The sequence below is a fragment of the Bubalus kerabau genome, chromosome 15, assembly GCF_029407905.1.
Source record: "Bubalus kerabau isolate K-KA32 ecotype Philippines breed swamp buffalo chromosome 15, PCC_UOA_SB_1v2, whole genome shotgun sequence".
Taxonomy (NCBI): Eukaryota; Metazoa; Chordata; class Mammalia; order Artiodactyla; family Bovidae; genus Bubalus; species Bubalus kerabau.
The window spans coordinates 68,035,062-68,062,308 of NC_073638.1; the positions used below are offsets into that span (position 1 = coordinate 68,035,062).

The window sequence follows — 27,247 nt, forward strand, 5'->3', positions numbered from 1 at the left end:
CATCTGAGGGTTGTGGGGAATGCTGGTTTTAATTAGCCAACAAATGAGAAAATATTAGGTTCAGTTGGAAGAATATCATCTTTGTTGAACTGATATAACTGTGAACAGGTTCATTTGATTTCACCTAATTGACTATATTTAAGAGAAAAATGGGTTTATAGTTATGAACATATCTCATTACCTAGAATCTTATACAGCTTCATAAAGTCATTATTATTTAGGACAGCACGAGGTAAGTTGTTTGCATTAGCCTGTGCATATAATGATGCTGAAATAGAACAATTAATTTTCCAACATAAAATATCAGGGAGTGAACACAGGCACCCAAATATAAGGGATTAATCATTTAAGTATTGAAAAAGGGACACAGAGAGCAGTTAATTGCAAGGATCTGAAAGTCAGCAGTCTAATCCGATTAAATATGTAAATGGAGCAATGGTGTTCATTTTCAGTGTCCTTTTGGGCTAATAATTAAATGACGGATTTAGAAATTAATTGCCGGGTAGTGAACTGCTTGTCCAGAAAACACGGCGTGCCTTCACCAGCTGTGCCCAGCATTTGGAAATTCTACGATCTTACTCGCTTTTGACTTGGCCATGGAGGAAGTGAGAAGAAATTTAGACTGTTAACAACAAACAGCTTTCTTTCTCTGCCTTCTTTCTGGCATGGACAGTCAAACTGAGGGAATATTTTTCCTTGAGGACAGTACTAGATTGGCACTTGACTTGTACTGAGCATTAGAAAGACTAGCATCGAGGAAAATGAAAACTAAACCTCAGCAGTCCTGCTCCTGTTATGGAGGATCTGATTCATTGTGGAAACCTTCTCTGCTGTGTCAGCCTGCAACGGCGTCCACCTCCTGCAACTCTCAGAAGGAACATTGTCGTCACGGTCCACCTAAGACCCCTCTTTCTTTGTCACCTTGACTTACCACATTTCTAAGTGGGTTTTCCCCTTAGATGATGGTATGAGAGCTGGAGTTCTGTGCTTTGTGTGTTCTGCTAATATTCTGGCTATGTCTCTCTGTAGTTGTATGTTGATATGTGTGTGTGTGTTGGGGTGGGGCAGGGGTCACGGAGATTCCTGCAGGATCCGGGGTCCATCACAGGTAGGCAGGGAAAATGGCCTGATTTCATTCTAACTAGATCAGCTTCCTGCCTTCTATTGACCTCTACCTTCCTAGCACCTGTTTGTAAATCTGTTATTTATTTGATTTAACCTTGAATATTACTACCTGCCTAATATAGGTCCTGACACTTACAAGCTGCCCAGAAAGGTCTTCAGAATACAGAATTAAGTGAATAAATGTACAAGGGGAAATACGAAGTTCTGTCTTCTTCGCAAGTACCAGACAAGGTAAATCAGAAAGATTTTGTGTTGAAATTGGTAATATCAATTTAGAGACGTTCAGATTAAATTCATATTCAGATTCAGTTAACTAGTTTTTTTAACTAGTTTTTCACTCTTTTAATTTTTTTCAAAAGTAGATCTTGCATGTAACAATCATTCAAATAATGAGAGTAAACATGTTTCATGCTCATATGTGTTTGGGGTCCTAATTCATGGGGGTATTCTTATAACCACTTGTCAGTACAGCTTTTTTAAGTGTAATTTACTTAAACATGGTTTGTATATAGGTTTAAACATTATAAATACTGGTTCCTTCCACTCACTGGCTGACGCCTCGACATTGGGGGGTATTGTAGAAGAAACTCTCACGCATTTTTCAGTTTTGGCAAGTTGAGCACAGTCACTTGTATATAATAGGCGTTTAATATTTGTTAGTTGAACAGAACAGATAAACACAGGGGACCCAAAGTGTTTGGAGCTTCATCTATTATTTCAAGGTGAGGTTTTGCAAGTTAAAAGAGACGTTAAGAACTGACATATTCCATGTGTCAAGTGAGTTAATGATAGTGGAATTTCAGGCATGAGTAATGGAGAGGTTTCAGGCTGAGTGGAGTCCTTTATCATGCTAGTGAAGCAAGATTTTCTTGTGCTTGCAGTAAAGGCTGCCTCTGATTTCTGTTAAAGCCTACTGTGTGTGTTTGTTCTTGTATAGAAAGGCACACTTGGTGTAGGAGTAGGGAGTGTGAGTTTTTAAATCAAACGCCTGGGTTTAATCTCCACTCCCAGTGGCTTGTTTCTCGCTGCTGGGCAGCCTTTTTAAGCATCTAGAGTCACCGCGTTACAAGAGTGAAGCATATGGTTCTAGTGCAGATTAGAGATAATGTGACTTACATGGGATATTGGAGTCACTCCATGGCTATTGCCATTTCAATAATTGTTTTCATTTTAGAGAACCATGTGCCCCTGCAATACTTCTTAATGTTTGTGGGTATCTATGGACGGAGGAGCCTGGTAGGCTACAGTCCATGGGGTCGCAAACAGTCGGACACGACTGAGCGACTTCACTTTCTTTCACTTTAAGAGGTTCTAATGAGACCAACTTTTTTACATGTTTTGACATGCCAAACATCTAGCCTGCTTGGGCTGCCATAACAAAATACCACAGAGTAGGTGGCTTAAACAATAGAAGTTTATTTTCTCACTGTTGTGAAGGCTGGAAGCCTGAGATTAGGGTGACAGCATGGGCAGGTCCTGGTGAGAGCTCTCTTCTTGGCTTGGAGATGGGCACCTTCTCATGTATTCTTACATGGTAGATAGAGAGAGAGAAAGAGAGAGAGAGAGGTAGTGAGCGCTTGTTGTCTCACAAGGACACTAATATCATCATAAGGGCCCCACCCTCATGACCTCTCTAAATTTAATCTCTCGAAGGCCCAAATTTCCAAATGCCATTACATTTGAATATTTAAGGCTTTAACATGTGATTTTGGGGATACTGTTAACTCTTTGCTGCTGCTGCTGCTAAGTCGCTTCAGTCGTGTCCAACTCTGTGTGACCCCATAGATAACAGCCCACCAGGCTCCCCCATCCCTGGGATTCTCCAGGCAAGAACACTGGAGTGGGTTGCCATTTCCTTCTCCAATGTGTGAAAGTGAAAAGTGAAAGTGAGGTCGCTCAGTCCTGTCTGACCCTTAGCGACCCCATGGACTGCAGCCCACCAGGCTCCTCTGTCCATGGGATTTTCCAGGCAAGAGTACTGGAGTGGGGTGCCATTGCCTTCTCTGAGTTAACTCCTTAGTACCCTCCAAAAGATCCTATCACAAAATTAGTTGACATGGAAGTTTTTCTTTTTAGCAATGGGTGAATTTGAATTGGGAGCAGTGGGTTTGGAGAAAGGGTTTTGAGGCTCAAGAGGCTATGATCTGGTTTGATTGCCACCTCCAAGTCATTTGTAGGTTTATCTGAATTTTGTTTATTTTTTATTTTATTGTTGAAGAATAATTGCTTTACAGAATTTTGTTGTTTTCTGTCAAACCTCAACATGAGGGTATACATATATCCTCTCCCTTTTGAACCTCCCTCTCATCTCCCAGCCCATCCCACCCCTCTAGATTGATACAGAGCCCAGGCTTGAGTTTCCTGAGCCATACAGCAACCTGTTGTCTATCTATTTTACATATGGTAATGTAAGTTTCCATGTTACTCTCTCCATATATCTCACCGTCTCCTCCCCTCTCCCCATGTCCATAAGTCTGTTCTCTATGTCTGTTTCTCCATTGCTGCCCTGTAAATAAATTCTTCCGTACCATTTTTCTAGATTCTGTATATGTGCATTAGAATATGATATTTATCTCTCTCTTTCTGACTCACTTCACTCTGTATAATAGGTTTTAGGTTCATCCACCTCATCAGAACTGACTCAAATGCATTCCTTTTTATGGCTGAGTAATATTCAATTGTGTATATGTACCACAACTTCTTTATCCATTCATCTATCGATGGACATCTAGGTTACTTCCATGTTCTAGCTATGTTACTTGAGTTTTAAATCTCCTTCTACTAAAATGAGAAGGCAAGACTGGCTGATGGCAAGGTGCACAATCAGTGAAGTTCTTTGGCTTTCATCAAGTTCATTGTGTTATTATTCTCTTGCACAATATTTGACCAGGACTATGGAGATAAGAGGGTTGGAAATGAAATGGTAATATTTAGATGGAGGATGACTACATAGAATATGTTAAGATATAGTTACATGACTAGATAGAAAATGGATGCAGAACATGGAAATCCACACTCCATTGTGTCTAGCATTTCTGGGTACTGTGAAGATTATCCAGTTATGAGCCCTTTGCCTTGATAATCTCAAAAATTACCATTAAGTGACCTAGCTTTGAGATCTAGCCTCTGTCCCTTATCAGGTGCATGACCTTGAGCAAGTCACAAACCTCACCAAGACTCAGTTTTCTCATTTATAATAATGCAGTTTAAGGGTCAAAGTTCATTACACATGGCAGGAACTCAATTAAGGTTTATGACTTTGAAAATGAACTTGTTTACCTCTTCATCACCAAAGTGCAAGTGGCAGATATATTTCATGAATATATGAGCACAAATCGACATGGTGGACTTCAATTATGAAAAGGTAAGATTACTTTATAAAAGTAAGTTCAGTTCAGTTCGGTTCAGTCACTCAGTCGTGTCTGACTCTCTGCAACCCCATGAATTGCAGCACGCCAGGCCTCCCTGTCCATCACCAACTCCCGGAGTTCACTGAGACTCACGTCCATCGAGTCAGTGATGCCATCCAGCCATCTCATCCTGTGTGGTCCCCTTCTCCTCCTGGCCCCAATCCCTCCCAGCATCAGTCTTTTCCAATGAGTCAACTCTTCGCATGAGGTGGCCAAAGTACTGGAGTTTCAGCTTCAGCATCATTCCTTCCAATGAAATCCCAGGGCTGATCTCCTTCAGAATGGACTGGTTGGATCTCCTTGCAGTCCAAGGGACTCTCAAGAGTCTTCTCCAACACCACCGTTCAAAAGCACCAATTCTTCAGCGCTCATCCTTCTTCACAGTCCAACTCTCACATCCATACTTGACCACAGGAAAAACCATAGCCTTGACTAGATGGCCGATAAAGTAAGTAAAAGTTATTTTAATAACCTAGGTTCTCAATCTTATCTGAAACCTTTGGAGAAAGATGCATTTAGGGACTTGGAAATTTTCCATTGTTGCAAAGATAATACAGAACAGATACTGCCTGTGCCACCCTCCAGTGGGATTTGGAGAAACACCCCAGAATCAAACACATTAATAATTATATAATGAAGTATGTGAATATTTATATTAAGCAGGATGTACACAGACTGTAAATAGTTCAGGTCAGGTTTTGCCACAAAAAGAAGTTCTGTAGGTTAGGTTTTACTGCCAAATGAGTTATGAAAAATAAAGTTTGATTTTTTAAAACTTTTCTGCAAAAGTTTTAGAATTGCAGATAAGGGACTGAGGATCTGTGTTATTAAAATAACGTTTGATATTACTTTTATGAAGTAATATTGACTTTTCAGAGTTGAAGGTGAAGGTGAAGTCGCTCAGTCGTGTCCGACTCTTTGAGACCCCGTGGACTGTAGCCTACCAGGCTTCTCTGTCCATGGGATTCTCCAGGCAAGAATATTGGAGTGGGTTACCATTTCCTTCTCCAGGGGATCTTCCTGACCCAGGGATCGAACGTGGGTTTCCCACATTGGAGGCAGACGCTTTAACCTCTGAGCCACCAGGGAAGCCCATTTTCAGTGTTGAAGTCTTTGCCATATAACTTGGTCATAGGCACTAGATTATGAAAATAAAATTCGAATGCTGACTTCCCAGTAAGAAATGCAAATCTCAGGCCCTTCAAACACCCAGGCAATCATGGTTTCATGGACTCGTTACTGTCAAATGATGAGTATCCAGGCAGAATGCTGTGATGAATACACAGGGAGCATACATTGCCAGGCCTATGATCTTATCATGGGTAATTCACCGCTCTTTGGGTGACAGAAGATCTCAGAACATACCTGCCTTTGGATAATGCACCTAGCAGAGAAAAACAGTTTGAAAATTAATTACTTGGCTTTCATTTACTCTTTAAGAAATCGCACCTAGGTTATCACAAAGGAGTACATTTGACCCAGAGTCCTGTGCAAATGAGAAAACATGCTGTTTGCCTACTCTTTTCAAGATAAAACATTTGATAAGGTGACCTCCACTGTAAAAGCAGACCAAGCAGTATGTATCTGTGATACTTGCAGAGAGCCTGAGACCCTTTGATTTTTCCTCTGAGCCCTTTCCTGCATCATAAATTTCCCTGGGTGACCTTGATCTGTAGTTTTTAAGTTTACCTGCGCATCACAATCACCAGGAAAAATAAAAGGCAGATTTTCAGTGTATCATCCTAGGAGATTCAGCAGGGCTGGAATCCTGAAAATCCCTTTGTTTGTTTATTTTTTCTCACCTGGAGTTAAATTTTGTGACTAGAGTTTGACTTTCAGATTGTATTGACCTTTCAGGTCATAGTATCAGAAATCATGTTTTGGAGGAGAAAGCTTTCCAGGTGGCTCAGTGGTAAAGAATCTGCCTGACAATGCAGGAGATGCAAGTTTGATCCCTGCGTTGGGAATGTTCCCTGGAGAAGGAAAAGCAACCCACTCCAGTATTCTTGCCTGGGAAATCCCATGGACAGAGGAAGCTGGAGGGCTACTTTCTGTGGGATTGCAAAGAGTCAGATACAACTTAGTGACTAAGCAACAACAACAGTAATTAGCTGTGCATTACCTAGAAGCAATGCATTAACATTTTTTGATGTAATTTTGACAATTGGACACAGAAGGTTTATGGGATCCAAAGACCCTCTTTTATCCATGTTACAAAATATCCTCCCCCTCCATTAAGTTAGGAGCCCGGTGGGAAGAAGACATCCATGGAGAATTAGCTGTTGAATTTCATTTCTGTCGTTTGTTCTGGCCTCACAGAGCTAACTTTATTTAGGAGGTTCTTTAGGGAAACATGCAAGAGAGCCACAGTGCATACATTTCCAGATTAGTAAACAGCAGGGACCACAAACATAGGCTTACAGGTGCTAAGTAGACAACTCAAATGTACGAATTGGTAAGTTAGATGGGGAATCTGCCAAATTCTTCCAAATTTGGGCAAAAACCCACTTAACCTCCAGCCAATTATTGCTGGCTGGAACTAAGGACTCAGAATGCTGGATTTTTATTTTTTAACTTTAAAGAGACAGTCTGGATTGCTATGTGAAATCTTTCAATGGTTAAAATCAAAACAATTCAACAACTGTCTAAATTAGGTACCATTATTATCTCCAGTTTTCAGGTATGGAATCATATTCAGGGAGTGCAATAATTTAAATTATGCAGCAAATATTTAGTCTCCACTTTCCAATTAGAGACAGCATACATTTCCCTGACCCATTGATGATGGTCTTGGCCATTTGATTTGCTGTGGCCCAAGAATATTAGCGAAAGTGATTACATGCCTGTTGTGAGCCAAGGCCGAGGAATGTCTGGCGTATGTATACTTCTGCCATTACTATAAGAGCAGGCTCCTACTGGCTGCTGGTGTACAGAACATGAGAGTTACATGGAGACAATGTGATTCCCACTTGCAGCTGATGCTGAGACTGGACCCACCAGGTCCAGATCACCTAGTACCTAAGTAACTGGTATAGACATGAGCAAGAATAAATGGCAGTTGTTTACACATTAGCATGTTGGCTACAGGTAACTGATATAGGGGGTTTATAACTTGCCTAAGCTCTTGAGAGTCCCTTGGACTGCAAGGAGATCCAACCAGTCCATTCTAAAGGAGATCAGCCCTGGGATTTCTTTGGAAGGAATGATGCTAAAGCTGAAAGTCCAGTACTTTGGCCACCTCATGGAAGAGTTGACTCATTGGAAAAGACTCTGATGCTAGGAGGGATTGAGGGCAAGAGGAGAAGGGGACGACAGAGGATGAGATGGCTGGATGGCATCACTGACTCGATGGACATGAGTCTCAGTGAACTCCGGGAGTTGGTGATGGACAGGGAGGCCTGGCGTGCTGTGATTCATGGGGTCGCAGAGAGTCGGACACGACTGAGCGACTGATCTGATCTGATCTGAAGCTTACAAAACAATCATTGATTTAGTGAGGATTTGAACCTGGATCTTGCAAACCTAAAGCACATAGTTACTGGTATTCTTCATTTACTGATATCTTATCTTGCTGATGATATACTATTTAACAATGCTGGTTCAGGTTCATGGTCTTAAGATGATAAATTGCCTTGAAATGAAATTGTCCTTGGGAACATTTCACTGTTCCCTTTTATTTCGCTTTGGATTCTTTGAAACTGGTGATTACCATATGGTTATGTTGTTGTTATTGTTGAGCCACTAAGTCATGTCCCACTATTTGCAACCCCATGAACTGAAGCTTGCCAGGCTTCCCTGTCCTTCACCATCTCCCGAAGTTTGTTCAAACTCATGTCCATTGTGTCAATGATGCTATTCAACCATCTCATCCTCTGCTGTCCCCTTCTTCTCCTGACTTTAATCTTCCCAGCATTAGGATCTTTTCCAATGAGTCAGCTCTTCTCATCAGATGACCAAAGTATTGAAGCTTCAGCTTCAGCATCAGTTCTTCCAATGAATATTCACAGTCGATTTCCTTTAGGATTGATTGGTTTGATCTTCTTGCTGTCCAAGGGACTCTCAAGAGTCTTCTCCAGCACCACAATTCAAAAGCATCAATTCTTTGGCACTCAACCCTCTTTATGGTCCAGCTCTCACATCCATATATGACTACTGGAAAAACCATAGCTTTGACAAGATGGATCTTTGTCAGCGAACTACTGTCTCTGCTTTTTAATATGCTGTCTAGGTTGGTCATTGCTTTTCTTCCAAGGAGCAAGTGGCTTTTAGTTTTGTGGCTGTAGTCACTGTCTGAGGTAATTTTGCAGCCCGAGAAAATAAAATCTGCCACTTTTTCCACTTTTTCTCCATCTATTTGCCATGAAGTGATGGGACCGGATGCCATGATCTTAGTTTTTTGAATGCTTTTTCACTCTCCTCTTTCACCTTCATCAAGAGGCTGTTTAGTTCCTCTTCACTTTCTGCCATTAAAGTGGTAGCATCTGCATATCTGAGGTTGTTGATATTTCTTCTGGCAATCTTGATTCCAGCTTGTGATTCATTCAGCCCAGCATTTCACATGATGTACTCTGCATATAACTTAAATAAGCAGGATGACAATATACAGCCTTGACGTACTCCTTTCCCAATTTGGAACTTGTCTATTGTTCCATGTCTGGTTCTAACTGTTGCTTCTTGTCTTGCATACAGGTTTCTCAGGAGACAGGTGAGGTGGTCTGGTATTCCCATCTCTTTAAGATTTTTCCACAGTGTTTTGTGATCCACACAGCCACATTCTTGTGTAGTCAATGAAGCAGAAGTAGATATTTTTCTGGAATTCTCTTACTTTTTCTATGATCCCACAGATGTTGGCAATTTGATCTCTGGTTCTTCTGCCTTTTCTAAATCCAACTTTTATATCTGGAAGTTCTTGGTACACATACTGTTGAAATCTAGCTTGAAGGATTTTGAGCATTACCTTGCTAGCATTTGAAATGAGCATAATTGTATGGTAGTTAGAGCATTCTTTGGCATTATCTTTCTTTAGGATTGGAATGAAAACTGACCTTTTCCAGTCCTGTGGCCACTGATGAGTTTTCCAAACTTGCTCGTACATTGAGTGCAGCACTTTAACAGCATCATCTTTTATGGTTTTAAATAGTTATATATGCTTATGTAGAGAACTTTGATTGTTTGAAAATACTTTGGACTCATTATGATGGGTTTTGACCTTCCTTCTTAAAATGATACACACACATATTATATATGTACATACATATCCACATACCCACAAACATACATGCTCACAGACACAGGTATATATGATAGTTTCTGACTTCCTCCCAGTCTAGGGTGAGCATAGTGTATTGCTCCAGTGGGATACTCTCCTCCTATACCTTTCATCTGGACCAGGACATTTAGGATCACTTCATCTTACCCCAGGGCTTCCCAGGTAGCTCAGCAGTAAAGAATCCGCCTGCCAATGCAGGAGACATGGGTTCAATCCCTGGGTTGCAAAGATCCCCTGGAGAAGGAAATGGCAACCCACTGCAGTATTCTTGCCTGGGAAATCTCACGGGCAGAGGAGCCTGGATGGCTACAGTATTTGTGGTCGCAGAGCTGCTGCTGCTGCTGCTAAGTCACTTCAGTCGTGTCCAACTCTGTGTGACCCCAGAGACGGCAGCCCTCCAGGCTCCCCTGTCCCTGGGATTCTCCAGGCAAGAACACTGGAGTGGGTTGCCATTTCCTTCTCCAATGCATTAAAGTGAAAAGGGAAAGTGAAGTCGCTCAGTCGTGTCTGACTCTTAGCGACCCCATGGACTGCAGCCTACCATCCTCCATCCATGGGATTTTCTAGGCAAAAGTACTAGAGTGGGGTGCCATTGCCTTCTCCGGGTCACAGAGCTAGACACTATTTAATGACTAAACAACATCTTATTCAAGTATATTATTATCCTAGGGCTGTCAGAGCAAAGAAGTACCACAAACCAAGTGACTTAAAACAACAGAAATTACTGTCTCACAATTCAGGAAGCTGAAAGTCAAAATGAAGGTGTAGGCATGGCCATATAAGAAAAAATCCTTCCTTTCCTCCCTCTGGTTTCTGGTGGTTTGCTGGCAGTCTTTGGTGTTCCTTGGCTTGCAGCTGTGTAACTTCAGTCTTACATGATGTTCACCCTGTGTGTCTCTGTGTCTTCACATTGCCTTCTTCTTATAAGAACTTCCCTGATGGCTCAGAGAGTAAAGAATCTTCTGGCAATTCAAGAGACCCGAGTTCGATCCCTTGGTCGGGAAGATCCACTGGAGAAGGGAATGGCTACTACCCACTCCGGTATTCCTGCCTGGAGAATCCCCAAGGACTGAAGAGCCTGGGTGGCTACATTCTATAGGATCACAAAAAGTTGGACGTGACTGAGTGACAAACACACACACACACACACACACACACGTGCTGGCTTAGGGACTCCTGGGATCCAGTATGACGTCATGTTAACTAATTACATCTGCAATGATCTTCTTTCCGAGTATGGTCATGTTCTTAGGCAGAGGGGGTTAGGACTCCAACATACATATTTTCTGGGAGGAGGAAGGTTACAATTCAACCCATAACACCCAGCCTGGGCCAGGATATAGGAGGAGACCTGCCAGGCTTGGGGATTCTGCTCACATAGTTCTAAAATGGCCATGTCTAAATCTTCTAGGGCTTCCAGGCCCACAGCTCCTCTGGGGCTTTATCCTCTGAGCTTTGTGTAATTCCAGGAAAGAAATTGTCTTCAGTAGTAGGTACTTTCTCAGGGAGCTCTCAATTCATTTTTCTCTGAGCAATATTTTTTTCCTGCTCACTGAGTGAATATCTTTGCCCCAGGTGGCCAGGCTTTTTCATTACTTGGAAAATCCCTCCAACTCCAAATCAAAAAGAACCACAAGTTAACCATATTTCTATCTATTTTTTTCCACATAAGCACACACACAAAGAAGCATTAGGGAATAAAGCTGAATGTCATGTTGGACTGACAGTTTTCCGCACTGATTGATTTCGATGCTCACTAATGCTGGAAGATAGTCAGACTGGGCACTGGGTACCAGAAACCTGGTTTCATCTCCTCTGGTTCCTTCTTGCTGTGCTGCCGAACTTGGTCTTCCTGCCCTGTGTTTGGCTGATTCAAGCATCTGGTATCAAATGTGTGTTAGCTGCTCAGTCCAGTCCGATTCTTTGTCAGCCCATGCACAGTAGCCCAGCTGGCTCCTTTGTCCATAGAATTCTCCAGGCAAGAAGACTGGAGTGGATTGCTGTTTCCTTCTCCAGGGGATCTTCCTGACCTAGCGATCAAATCCAGGTTTCCTGCATTGTGGGCAGATTCTTTGTCATCTGAACCACCAGGGAAGCCTGGTTTCAAGTGCCCTTCCCTGCATATGAAAGAAGGGTCCTGGGGAGCTGTGACTGCAGTCATCCCTTGTCATCCTTGGGGAATTGGTTCCAGGAGCTCCCACAGATTCCAAAATATGAGGATACTCAAGTCCCTTATATAAAGGGGTGGAGAACAGTAGAGCCTGCATATCCATGAATTCCTTACCCAGGATCCATCCACGGTTGATTGACTTCCCAGATATGGAGACCCTGGAATCAAGATATCAACTATACTTGGAAAGGAAGTGGTATTATTGGCTCCCTGTTCACATGACAAGTAGTTCTGGACACAGCAAAGGCTGCTAAGAAATAGGACTTGGAAGGGTCAGGCATGGTATATAATATTTGATAGCACTTTCAACCCCTTTAAAACCTGTTTCTAGATATCGCCTTATATTCTGTACCTTCTGTCTGTCTGTCCACTGGTTTCTGCTGTGCCTAAGCTTCCTCCCATTTTGAGATCAATTTTCTCTTTTCTCTGAGGAACCAGCTTCCACTCTCAGTCTCAGACTGTCTACTTTTCTTGACATTGTGTTTCATCCTTGACCTTTTGTGTCAGTCTTCTCTCCCTGGACTTTGAAACTATTGAATCGCACTGTGACACTCCTGTTTCGAGTGACAGGAAAGAGTGCTGGGTTTTAGTGAGAATTAGTAGTTCCCAGATTGGTCCATATATAAGGAATTCTATATTTTCAGAAAAATTTGCTCACTTTCACAGAAGGGGCAAATTTTGCTGAAAATAAGGCACTAATTTATTTACAAATGGTGTGGCACATATGAAGCTTCTGCAGTAGTGTCCTGACTCCTTGGGGGCCCTGAACTAAGGACTGGGAGTCATAGGTGCAAAGACCCATGTGTTTCTTTCTTCAGATGGCCAGTTACTGTCTGGCATTCCCCTGCATCAGTGTGACACCTGAAAAGCATGGATAAAAAAGTTCATTTATTCACCTAGGCATTCATCCTTTGATCAAACTTTTAACAAGTAATTTACTGCATGTTATTGAAATAAATGCTGGGGGTATAAAGAGGATACAGTATAGTCCCTACTGCCAGGGAGCTGAGATTCTGCTCAGGGAAATGCATGTAAAAGTCTTCAACTCATTTCAAATGTATATCAGTAATTATAGTTGGAGTCAAATTTTGTGGCAGATCAAAAGAACACGTAACACACAGTAGTCCAGACATCCTCAGTTTGAATCATGGCTCCTCATTCAGCTCTCCTGCCTGAGGCTGCTTCTGTAACTTCTCTGAGCCTCAGTTTCCAAATATGTAACATTCGGATGTCAGTGGACTCAAGTGTTATGGAGTCTGCAAGCTGAGCAGCTTTGGAAATCATAATTAAGAAAACTAATACCAAATTATGAATATAAAATGAGGTGTAAGAGTGAATGTTTATTTAAAATGAGAAATCTTTACTTATACATTTAAAAAATTTTAAAAAGCTGACAAATGCCATCAGTACCATGAAATTCAAAAATATGCAATCTTATTACTATTAATAATATGCATCTGCCTAGGTATATCTCTGTAATAAGTATTTTTGCATATATTTTAGCTGCATATTTTTAATCATTTCTTTATATGACAATAATTTTATAATGTTTTCCAAAGTTAGAAAAAGATCACATCTTTCTTACAGCATGTTGGTTAAATTTAAAAAATGTGTATTTATTGATATTTTAGAAGTTCTTTTTTAGTTTCACAATTCATTCTTGCTAATATAAAATGTCTGCATTTCTTTCTCACATGGAACTTGCTCTATGGCACTTTCTGGAGTAAATCCAACCCTTTGATTCTGCTAGGAGTGGTCTGGAAGACTATGTCCAGCAGCTGGGGAAATTGGAGCAGAAGCTGGTCTCCTTTGCCACCACTGATCCCTCCCTGCCTTTGTCTGTTAAGGCTGATGCAACAAAGTACCATAGACTGGATGGCTTATAAGCTACAGAAATGTATTTCTCAGAGTTCTGGTGGTTGGAAGTCTGAGATCATGTGTCAGCATGGTTGGGTTCTGGGGAGGGCTCTCTTTGGGCCTACAGACTGCTGACTCCTCATTTCCACCTCTATCCTCATATGGTGGAAAGAGAGCCGGCCAACTCTCTGGTCTCTTCTTAAAGGGCACTAACCCCATTCATAAGGGCTCCACCCCTATTACCCAGTTACCTCCCAAAGGCCTTACTTCTAAATATCATAGCATTGAATGTTAGGATTTCAGCATATACATTTCAGGCAACACAAACATTCAGTCCATTGCATTTTTGAAATTCATAGATCTTGGGATATGTTGCAAACTTGGCCATGGACTCTGGGTCCTAGTGGCTCTCAGCAGAAAAGTGAAAGTGAAAGTTGCCCAGTCATGTCCGACTCTTTGCAACCCCATGGACTATACAGTCCATGGAATTCTCCAGGCCAGAATACTGGAATGGGTAACCTTTCCCTTCTCCAGGGGATCTTCCCAACCCAGGGATAGAACCGGGGTCTCCTGCATTGCAGGCAGATTCTTTACCAGCTGAGCCACAAGGGAAGCCCAAGAATACTGGAATGGGTAGCATATCCCTTCTCCAGAGGATCTTCCTGACCCAGGAATTGAACCAGGGTCTCTTGCACTGCAGGTGGATTCTTCCCTGAGCTATCAGGGAAGCCCTCTCAGCAGAAACAGAGAAGCATTTGTTTTCAAAGGACAAAGGCAGTATCTACATTATCTCAAAATAAGAGGTTTTTAGCACAGATTAAATGAAGCTACCTCTAATTTTAAAATTTTCAGTTGAGGCATTAGTGGGATTTTTAAAATATCAAGAAACAGAAACCCACTCAGATAAGTTAAATTTAAAAGGAGGCATATTAAAAGGCAACAATGAATAGTGGCGAAGAAACAGCTAGATGTGAGGGGTGATGCAGTTTCTGGAGATGACAGTGGGATGGGGTAGCTGCAAGAGCAGAAGAAAGGCTGGCTGTAGACAAGGAAGGGAAGAAATCAAAAGCCCGGTGTTGAAGTCATGGAAGTGGTTGTGGAGAAGGCAAGTGTAAGTAGGGAGATGACATCAGTGGCAGAAGGATGTCATCAGATCACTGAGGCAGGACTGAGGTAGAAGGGGGTCAGATAAGCAGACAGGATGCCTAAGAGGAGCAGGGGATCTTACAGGAGGGAAAGAGCACCAGGTGTAATGATCTGGAAGCAGCAATAGGGACCAGGAAGACACACTGTCTCTCTTCTAACCCTCAGGAACAGGAGGATTAAAGAAAAACCAAGAAGGATGCTTGGAAAGCAGTGTTCCTGGGGACAGCTCAGTCCAACAAGAAGGTGAAGGGAGCAAACAGAGAACTAGTGAGTGTAAGGATCTTTGTTGATAACCGGTGGACTATCCCCCAGGGCATGGTGGAAGTGAGAGAGAGGAAAAGAGTGGGAGGTTGAGCCTAGTTAGAGAAAATACAGAGCAGTAAAGGGGAGGAGAGTCTGGTGACAGTGGATGATCAACCAGGATTGTGCTTCTAGGAGAGACTGAAGTAGGAGTGCAAGCCTCATGGATTGATCTGGATGCTCTCCTTGGGGAGGTTTGGTGCTGGGACCTAGCTCTGAGATCCAGGATTCTTTCTCCAATTGTGGTGAGGTCCACGATGCGGCTTGTAAAGCTACAGCTACTGACAAGGGGCAGGCCACTGGGGACACAGACAAGTGAGGGCAGCAAAACCAAACAGCTTTGTCCTAGAAGCTTCTATGTGCTTCCTTATAGTTATTCATCCACCTAAGAAGGTTTTTATTCCCGTTTTAAAGAAGCTGAAGCTACAGCTCAGACAAGCTAAAAGACATAGCCAAGATAAGCCAGTAAGGATGGAGAGAACATTTTAAACCCCAGTCTTTGCAAAGTCCCAGCCTGAGTTTTTTCTATATTCACACCATCATGGGCACTGTCCCTACTGCAGTAGGAACAAGAGAGATGCAGTGGCTTCCTCTGAGTCTGGCTGGGAAAGATTCGCTCATTTCTTGGCTGTCATTCCCATGAGACTTTGAGCTTCTCAGTGGCAGAGATGGTCACCTTGTGTCTCTGGTTGCTGGCACAGTGCCTGAACACTTTGTAGGTGTTCAGTGATATTAATGAGTGAACAAATGAATGAATTACTTTATGTCAGTCCTTTTCTCTTTTTCCCCTCCTCTCTTTCTTCTCTTCTTTTCTTTCCTTCTTCAATAGCTGGTCAGCTGACTCAAGAGCAGCATAATGGCCCACGACTGTGATTTCTAAGACTTTTAAGTTTCTGATCAAATTGCTTAATCTACCTGAGATACCCTTAACAATACAAGAAAAAACCATATTTCTATTCTCTGCACTGTGGCATGGAATACTCAATTATTATTAATAGAATATTAATTACTGAACCTAAAACGTGCGGTGTGTATGTGTATGTAAGTGCACAGGTTCATTTCTGTAAATTATGAGTGCAAGGTCTATATTTATCAGTTTATCCTATAGCTCCAGAATGGATGAATCCATCATTAACAGATGGGTTTCTGTAAGGATTATTAATATAAATATCCTTCAGTCCTGTGTGCTTTCGTGTTTGTACTCTAATGCCCCACCCCCCCACGTGCATTTTATTTGGGACAGTATTGAATACTCTTTCACACTTGTGTGCACATCCTCTTAAGCCTTAAGGTGGCAGCAACAATCAAATAGTATTTATAGAAAATTAACTAAAGGGTGAGGAAGTGAGGGGAAAAGGAAAACGAATTCTTTCTGAAATGTTCTATAATCCTCCATTTTCTACTCAGCAGAATTTTATTCATAGCGAGATTATTTATTATTAAGAGCTTATTACAGCCCAGACTGTGCGTGTCAGTAGATTAGGATGTGAAGGAAGATTAGTTTCTCTCAGTGGGTGACTGGAAATAAGTTCCTTATCTGGTCATTAAAATCAGTTGTTCATGTTTTTTTGTCATGATTATTAATTCTGCCAGTGGCTTTTGCATGTCAGTTACAGTTTGGTGCCTGATCTACAACATTAGGATTCACTCGTTCAACACCACTTTTATACTAACAAGGCAATAGTGGGTATATATGGGTGTGACGGCTTCCAAAATTTTTGTCTTTGCAGTGCCCAATACTTATTTTAAAATAAATATTTAAAAATTCTAAGTAATTTGTTTTTTAGATTTTCATTTTTAAATTGAAGTATAGTTGCTATACAACTATATGTTACAGGCATATAATATAGTGATTCACAATTTTGTTAATTTTTAAAAATTTTATACTGCAGGATAGCTGATTAACAATGGGCAGCAAAGGGACTCAGCCATAGGTATACATATGTCCATTCTTCCCAAAACTCCACTCCCATCCAGACTGCCACATAATATTGAGCAGACTTCCCTGTGTTATACAGTAAGTCTTTGTTAGTAATTCATTTTAAATGTAGCAGTGTGTACATATAATGCTATATGTTACCAGGGATTGCCTGGTGGCTCAGATAGTAAAGATTCTGCCTGCAATGTGGGAGACACAGGTTTGACCTCTGGGTTGGAAAGATCCCCTGGAGAAGAAAATGGCAACCCCCTCCAGTATTCTTGCTTGGAAAAATCGCACTGATGGAGGAGTCTGGCAGGCTGCATGTACATATAATACTATATGTTACAGATGTATAATATAGTGTTTCAAAACTTTTATACTCCATTTATAAAGACTCTTAAGAGTCCCATGGGAAGCAAGGAGATCAGACCAATCTTTAAGAAAATCCACTCTGAATACTCTTTGGAAGATCTGATGCTGAAGCTCCAATACTTTGGCCACCTCATGTGAACAGCTGACTCACTGGAAAAGACCCTGATGCAGAAGGAAAGATTGAAGGCAGAAGGAGAAGAGGGCGACATAGGAAGAGATGGTTGGATGGCATCACCAACTCAATGGACATGAACTTGGGCAAACTCCAGGAGAGGGTAAATGACAGGGTAGACTGGCATGCTGCTGTGCATGCTGCTGTCCATGGGGTCACAAAAAGTTGGACACCACCTGGTCACTGAACAACAACAACCACTCCATTTATAATTATAAAATATTGGCTATATTCTCCGTGTTGTACAAAATGTACTGATAGCTTATTTTAGACCTTACAATTTGTACCTCTTCATCTCCTGCCTCTTTATTACCCCTCTGCTCCCACTGGAACCCGGTTTGTTCTCTGCATTGTGAGTTTGCTTCCTTTTTGTTATATTCACTACTTTGTTGTAATTTTTAGGTTCCACATTTAAGTGATTCACACGTCATTTGTCTTTGATTTATTTCCCTTAGCATATAGATTTTTCATGTCTATTAATTCAAAATATATGTGAACACTATCTTTGCTGAGAACCCTATGTATTTGGGAAATCTAATTTCTAACTGTAATCATTCTTATAACTTTGAAAGAATAGTCATAATGACAAGGAATATTGCACTCTAAGGAGTTCTTCCTTCCTCTGTCAAGCATTCAAAGAAAATACTTCAAGAGAATATTGATAGCTGGTGAATTTAGTTACAAATCAGTGAGAGAAACAGTTTGTAGTCTTGTGAAGAAGTCTATGTGCCAATTTGGAAAAGTGTCAAGGTATATTATTAAGCTAGAAAAAGGTGAAAATACTGTATTTAGTAGTCCCACCTGTAAGTAAAATAAATATACAAAATACATACTGTTTTTATCATGTTTCTATTTCCTTTTCCTCTTTTTTAATAGAGGTCAGAAGAAAGTGTTATTGTATGACTCTGGAGAATTGGACGAAGGATGTACAGGGTGAACTTTTGTTTTTATACTTTCCAGTTCACTCTGTTTCACTTTTTTGCCATATGCACATTTTAAACAGAAGAGGCAATTTAATTTGTAGCCTAAAGGATTGATCACCCTGAGTGGTGCTGAGGAGGCAGGCCCAAGTGACTTAAAAGCCAACAGAAGTCTAGTAGCTGTTTGAAGCAGTTTAGTTGTGGACTTTGGTTATATCACTGTGAAGTGGCATCTTCAGCTCTAAAAATTCTTAGTAATTTTGAGACTTTTTAGAAATAATATTATTGATAAATAAAATATGAGCAGATGCTATTTATTGCCTACCATATCCCTAATAGTCTTGAGCTACATATGTTTTACCTTTGTTGCCTGTTTTTATTTTAATTAATAAACTATTTTTAGGAGTAGTTTTAGGTTCACAGCAAAACTGAGCAGAAATTACAGACAGTTCCCATACACCCTCTATACCCCCAGACATTAATAACTTCCCCCATTTTTGACATTCCTCAGAGCAGCGGGACATTTGTTGCAATCCATGAACCTACACTGACCTGTCCTTATTACCCAAAGTCTGTAGTTTACATTAGGATTCGCTTGTTGTTGTTCAGTCACTAAATCATGTCTGACTCTTTGCAACCCCATGGACTACATCACGCCACGTTCCTCTGTCCTCCACCATCTTTTGGAGTTTGCTCAAACTCATGTCCATTGAGTCGGTGATGCTATCTAACCATATCATCCTCTGCTGCCCCCTTCTCCTTTTGCCTTCAATCTTTCCCAGCATTAGGGTCTTTTACAATGAGTTGGCTCTTCACAGTGGCCAGAGTATTTGATTGTACATGCTATGGGCTTGGACAAATGTTCTATAGTATGTATCTACCATTGTAATATCATACCGAATAGTTCTGCTGCTCTAAACCCCTCTGAGCTCTGCCCGTACATCCTCTTCCCTGACTTCTGGCAATCACTGGTCTTTTAACTGCCTCCACAGTCTAAAAGATTGTGTGCACTTACTATATACAAGCATTTTATAAATAATAACTCACGTGTCTTAATAATAATCTTGTGAGGCAAGAATTACTATTACACCTATTTTACAAGTAAGAAAACTGAGCCCCAGTGACACTGAATAACTTGTTCAAGGACATACAGGTTACAAATACTTTTTTCCCTTGACTATCAAACTTACGCTGAAATCGTAAATGGTGACCACATTCTGGGCTTCCCAGTTGGTGCTAGTGGTAAAGAACCCACCTCCCAATGCAGGAAACGTAAGAGACGCAGGTTCCATCCCTGGGTCAGGAAGATCCCCTGGAGGAGGGCAAGACAACCCACTCCAGTATTCTTGCCTGGAGAGTCCCATGGACAGGGGAGCCTGGCAGGCTACAGTCCATAGGGTCACAAAGAGTCAGACACGATTGACGTAATAACACACATGCACGCATGCGTGACCGTATTCTAGTTTCATGTAGAAAACTGATTTTTTAATCAGCATTCCCAAGGCAGAGAAGCCTTCACGGACCTAAGCATCTGCTTCTGCTGCCCTAGCTCAGCATGGACCAATTAGCACCTTTTTCCCTCTGTGGCATCAGAATATGTCCCAAGAACATGGACACCTTGTGTTGTCAGAGGTCCCATAGCTGAAGTGGAAATGCCGCCAAATCCAAATCGTTAACAGCTTCTGCTGTCTGTCATGTCACTGAGGTGCTTTTCACAGCTTAAGTCACACCACATGCCTCTTAGGCTCCTAAACTCACTAGGACTGCGGACCTTGCAGCGGTTCGCATACCCTACACAAACGTTATCTCATTGGCTCGCTCCAGACTTGGATATGGAAAATAACCAAAAAAGATATTCAAAAGGAATGGCTCAGGGAAAGCACAGCTATATTTTGTAAAAAGCTATTCCAGCTGGCTTTGTGGCTCTTGTGTTTAATTTCAAGGAGAGGATGAATGAACATCTGGAATACATATGTTTTACTAAAGGACTTTAGTTGCATTGTGATACTTTTTTGCACTGCTCAGTTATAATTTTTCAACTTGACCTTCCTGTCATTTGGTACTTGGCTTTTCATATATAGTGAAGCCCTCTGTCGCTGAGGATTTAGTAACCCTCAGGTGTAGTCCGTGGGGTTCCAGAGTCTGACACAACTGAGCACAGGTGTAGAGACTAATTATTTGAGAAAGTAGATGGCACATCATTTGGGAGCAAGCAATTATGGCTGGTCCCAGTTTATTTTCCTCTCTGTATTTGCTCAGCCCCGTCTCTTGCCTGGGTCTTGGCTATTTGTCAAATAGAGGGCCCTGGCCATCACGGCTGTAGTTTCCTCGTCTTCTAGCAGCACTGGATATCTTAGAGGTGAGAACCAGGCCCCGGCACAACCTCTGCCATGGCAGGGATCACGTCAACTTTGACACCTTGAGCAAATTGACTGAGCCCCAGCAGAGAGCAGTGCCTTCCACCACTTCTGGTCTCAGATAGAACCCCAGATGTTGGGGCATGAGAACCGGCCTAGAGCCATCTGTTTAAACAACCTGACAATGTGGGGCAAGCTTTGACAGGAACAAGCTGGCAGACAGAGTCTGTGCCCTGCGCCCCCCTTCAGGCTGTTTCCATGTGCAGTGATTCCACCCAGACTCTCCAGAGATGCCCCACATGGCAGAGAAGCTGGCTGGGGTTTCCTGGTGAAACCAGCTTAGCCATGTGCCTCCTCGTCATTGGCCATTGATTTCCTATGTTTCTGCCTCCCTTGCCATTTTCCTCACACTTGCTGCTCTTAGATTGATCCTCCTGGTAAGGCATTCACATGTAGCTTTAGTCTATTGTTTTCTTATTTTGTAGAGAATTTGGCCCAGATTAGGATGGTAAGAGCCCCACTCCAGTACTCTTGCCTGGAAAATCCCATGGATGGAGGAGCCTGGTGGGCTGCAGTCCATGGGGTCGCTAAGAGTCAGGCACGACTGAGCGACTTCACTTTCACTTCTCACTTTCATGTATTGGAGAAGGAAATGGCAACCCACTCCAGTGTTCTTGCCTGGAGAATCCCAGGGACGGCGGAGCCTGGTGGGCTGCCATCTATGGGGTTGCACAGAGTCGGACACGACTGAAGCGACTTAGGAGCAGCAGCAGCACGATGGTAAGAGGGACTCTCTTCTCAGCTTATCAATTATGATGGTGGTAAATACTAAAGATACAGGAAATTAAAGAGGATAGTTTAGGGTCAATAGGAAGGATTCCACAAAGTTAATGGGGGAAGGTAGTTCCTTTTGAGAAAAATGGGGTAGGGTAGATTTACAGGAACAAAAAACTTTGTCACAGTTTTTCTGGGGGGGTAGGGAGGGGGAAAAAGATTATTCTAGACAGTGTAATTAATAGTTCTTAATGTAACAGAAAAATACAAAAATGTCATCACCTTAACAAAATATAGATTTTTTTTCCTTTCAAAGTTGTATATGGTTTTTGTGGTCCTTATCCATGTGGTAGGTATACAATCTGGAGTACTTGGCCCTAAGATTTCTGGGGCTGGGGCAGAGCACTGGAGCTAGAGTTAGAGGTAAAACAAGATCAGGAGAACAAGATGGGAAGAGAGAGCTGACAGTGAGAGAAACACATGGACTTTTAACTGGCTTAGCCCAGAAGTAACACATGTCCCTTCTCCTTATAGTTCATGGACCAGAACTAATCATATTGCCACAGCTTAACTGTCAGGGAGGCTGGTAAATGTAGGGGAACAAATAGATTTTTGTTTTGTACAGACTGTCCCATGTCAAGTTTTATCAAGAGAAATTAACAGAGAGAGGAGACCAGATGGGACAGAACAATGCAAGGAAGATCTTCAAAAAATGTCAAAGTGGGGGTGAAGAGGTGGACTCCAAACGTCTATTTGGAAATAGAGGACACAAAGAGGGAAGGAAAAGACTTCTAAAGGAGGATTAGGTAAATGCTTAGATCAGAGCTGAGAGAAAGGAGGGATCTTTGGCACTGACTTCTGACAGTTTAAAGGATGAAGCCACAGAGGAAGCAGTTCTGCCACTTCCCAGTAGAAGGCATCAATCAGTCAAGCTGGCCACAAAATCAGATGGGACAAGGTGTGATACAATACTCCTTAAAAATAATGTTGACTGATTCACTCACTGATCCACTTACTGTGGTCAGCATGAAACAGTAAACATGAGATGATACCCAGTTCTTCAAGGAAATCTAGCCCCCATTTCATTGAGCCTCTCAAGTTTTGCTCTGAATTTCAAAGGTAGTACAGGTAGTTCCCATATACCCTTTACCAGCTTGCTCTGATGTTAAACATGTACATAACCATGGTACATTCATCAAAACTGAGAAATGAACATTGGAATAATCCATCAACTAAGCTACAGATTTTATTCTGATGTCATCAGTTTTCTTACAGACGTGCTATTTCTAATCCAAGATCCTTACTAGGATATTTAGTTCATCTGTCTCTTTGGTTTCCTACTGTCTATGATGCTTCCTCGGTCCTTCCTTGTTTTTCATGAGCTTGACTCTATTGAAGAATACTGGTCAGGTATTTTGTAGAACATACCCTTGACAGGTTACAGTGAGTGAATGGTGTCAGATTCATGATCTCCGAAAAAGAAGATTTAGCTTCGGGATCACGGACCAGTCTTGATCACTCAAGAACTTTTGTGTAGCAGTGTTTTATCCAAGTATGAAAATGGACAGAGGAAGCTTCTGACACAGACATCAGAAGGGGGGATGGAGAGTGCCCCCCTTGCTAGTCTCAGCAAGGGAATTATATACTTTTTAAATTGGTTATTACAATAAATCAAAAGAATGTCTCAAGGTTGTAAAGATCTTACCAGACCCACTCCCACAATATACATTTTAAGATGACACAATTGGTCAGAAGATTTTGAAGGAGAAACTGTCCTCAAGCAGGATACACTGTTGTTATATAATCCTTAATGTAGAGTTTAAACTGAGTTGCTGTGTAATCCTCAGTTCTGGGCTTAAAGAAAAAAAAATGTTTTATGTGCCTTAGACTAAAGAATGTAGAGAAAAAAAAAAATGACATTTGTCCTTTCCTCCTCCTTGAAAGCTGCAGACCTTTCTCTCCTCTGGGACCCCGGGCTTCTTGTCAACCTGCCTAGGAATTGACTCTCTCACCCTCAATGTGGTTTTGTCTGATGTTTTCTTCATGATTACACTGGGGTTATGGGATCTGGCAACAATATCACAGGGACCATGTACCTTTTTCAACCCATGACATCAGAGGATACATGATATCAACATGGCTCATGAAGTCACTTGGTTAAAGTGTATACCAGGTTTCTCTATTTTAAAGTTACCATTTTTTCCCTTCCCATACTCCATTCATTTCAAGGAATCACTAAGCACACTAAGTGATTTCACACTCAGGGAATGGGAAATTAAGCTCTACATTATGGAAGGAAGATTATCAAATTGTGGACATATGTTAAACCACTGATAATAAATAAGTATTTAGGGAGAGGTACATTTAAGCCACGGAAATATCCTTTTTATCTTTAAAGTTTCTCATCCATTCAAAAATTTTGTGTGCAGCAGTTATCATTGTGGTGTTCTAATGGTGATTGTCTATGTCTCTAATTTATATCTACCATTTAGAATGATACTGTTTAAAAGTTATCTATTCATATTGGTTCAATCAGCATCTCATGTATTTAATTTATTTTATTGACAAAACTTAGAGATGCTTTAATGAGGAGTACTGTCTGCTAACTTAACATTACATGCATTCGATTTTCTATTCTTTGGAATTGGGGTTGCTTAGGAAGGAATGTAATTTTAAAAATATACAGTTAATTTATTTTTATGTTATCTTGAGTCTATTTATTGTTTAAACTAGAATGAACAAAATAAATAACTTCTTAGTTCTAGACTATCGTTAATAAAACAACCTTATATTTCCAGTAGAATAAATACTAAGTTGGTGGTTTTAAATTAGTAAAAAGAATATGAAGTTCTTATCTAACACAAGGCATTAAGAATATTTCCACAAGCTACTATTAGTTTAATAATGTGTAGGTAATATATTGAAAAATTTAGCAAACAAGAAGTAAGAAAATCTTTGAAGTTCATATTTCTGGCATTCAAAGATAATTCTTTTAGTATTTTGACAAATGTTCTTTCCTAATTATGAAATATTTATATACATGGATATATGAATTTATATAGCTAAAATTTTTAAAATTATGTCTTGATTATTTTCCTTAATATAATGTGTGGGGCTTTTTTTGTGAGCACTCTTAAAAGAGATTTAAAATAGTTTAATAGTAATTTATCATATGATTTGTAATTTGTTTAAATGTTCTCCTGTGATTGCCAATTTAACTTGTATCCAATGTTTTACTAGTATAAAAATTCTTTACTGAACGTTTTTGGTGTATGTCTTAATATACAATTTGATGATTTTCTTAGCAAGGAAACAGTGGTGTGATGGTAAAGAGCTCAGTCTTTAGAGTTAAATTATCTGTTTTTTTGTCCATCTATGTCACTTAACAACTGTATGACCTTTAGAAAATTCCTAAATTTCTCAGCCTCTAAGTAGTCTCACCTATAAATTGTGGATAATTACAATATCTGTCTTACAGGATTGTTATGAAAATTTAATAAAGGCTATATGAAAATGTGATATGAGAAGCACTCAGAAGAGTACCTTGAACTTGCTGAGCAATAAATGTTAAAGAAATAAAAGAAAATATCTGTGTTATATGTTTTATGAATAATAGAATTGCTCTGTAAAGCCATAAGGATACAGCATTTTTAAATACTGATTTAATTTTTTAATGGTTATTAAAATATTTTTATGTTTTAAAAGTTACACTACATTTATAATTATAACAAAATATTGACTATATTCCCCATGTTGCACAATACATCCTTGAGCCAATCTTAAACCCAGAAGTTTTTACTTCCCCATCACATTGCTGGATCATGTTCGTTCTATTATAAATTTTGAGGAATCTTTATACTGTTTTCCACACCAGTTACACAATATTGCATTCTCACCAACCGTGTACAAGGATCCCAATTTCTCCACATCTTCACCAGCATCTCTCTCTCTTTTTTAATAACAGCCATCTGTATAGTGTAAACAGGTATCTTGTCATTTTGATTTGTACTTCCCATATGGTAAGTTATGTTCAGTATCTTTTCTATCATATTGGCCATTTGTATATCTTCCTTGGAGAAATATCTGTTCAAGTCCAATGCTTCCATCAATATTCTTTCCAAGAAAATCTGGTATGTCATATGACAACATTGGACTGCTGTTGTTGGAATATGGTTATGGTGGGAGGGTTGAGGGAAGAGCTTTTTGCTTTTATCACTGGGACTCCCAGATAAAATATCCTGCAAGATGCAAAAGATATCTTGAGACACAATGATCACTTGGATTAAATTACTAAGGATTTTACAAAACAAAGGATAAATTATCATGCTATAGTTACTGATTCTTTTGATCTTCCTTTGATTTCACTGATGGGCCTACTATGATTTCTTATGGTGAAACTAACTTAGATTCATTTTGTTTTGGGGTCTGTCTATAAGACTACAAGTCAATTAAGTTATATGTCAGGAAAATTTGAACTCTAGTTACTGGCCTTGTTTCTCCTACCCATGCCTCTCAAATGTACTCAATTAATGGGATGCATGGCTGTTCTTTTTCTTTCCTTTCTGGTTTTTCTGTCATACTATAACTTAATGTTTAGCATTTGTACCATGGGTCACAATTTTCCAACCATTTCTTAACTGTTCTTTCATGTATAACTTGTGCAAATTGGAGAAGTTGGTATAGAAATCATTCTCAGATCTGAACAAGAAGACTAACAAAAGTTTCTTCCCTCCCCAAATTTTGATGCTCCAAAGTAGTGGTTCTCAGTTGATATAGTGGGTTATCCTGGCATTCTATGAATTGGTCTATCCTTTGTCCTTCAGTGTTTTTATACTCATAATTTTCTTAAGCCTTTGGTATCTTCTAATATACCAAAGTCAATGACAAAATGCTAGTCATACCTGGTCAATGACAAAATGCTTCTTAAGAGGCAAAACAACAATGAGAAAAATGGAAACATATGAGAACGACCTATTATCCTTATTTCTAAATCTTGATTTTGGCTATTTTTTAATATAATGTACTCATAATTATAAATTGATATTTTTGCCCTGATAAAATTATCCCTACCTGTGTGATATAAGCAAATTTATTTACTAGTATTTTGAGTTTTCCCCAGCCTTTGTGTATATATATATATATATATATATATATGAATTATATAGGAATAATAGTCTGAAATTCACTGACTCAAGTCCACAACTGCTCACAGGGCACTTCCTACTCAAGTCGTGGTTTACATGGTGCTCACATCAGTCTGGCAACTCTAGTCTCCAGATGACATAAGATACTTACTTATTCTCTTGCTCTGATACCCAAATTTGATACACTCTCTCTGGAAGTCACTTGATCATGACCACGATTGCCCTTGCACATGGTATATTTATGAAAATACCAGTATCTCTCAAAAGGACTCTCTGTGCTGGTGCTGTATACATATGCCATCAAATGTCA

At 40.4% G+C, this 27,247-nt stretch overlaps 1 long non-coding RNA gene across 1 annotated transcript; it reads left to right on the forward strand.

Annotated features, from left to right (window-relative positions):
• On the forward strand, positions 1–25,433 carry LOC129628358 (uncharacterized). The gene is made up of 3 exons (XR_008702791.1): positions 1–232; positions 1,248–1,356; positions 25,272–25,433. It is a non-coding gene; the product is annotated as an uncharacterized LOC129628358 (long non-coding RNA).
• Positions 25,434–27,247: the final 1,814 nt, after the last annotated feature.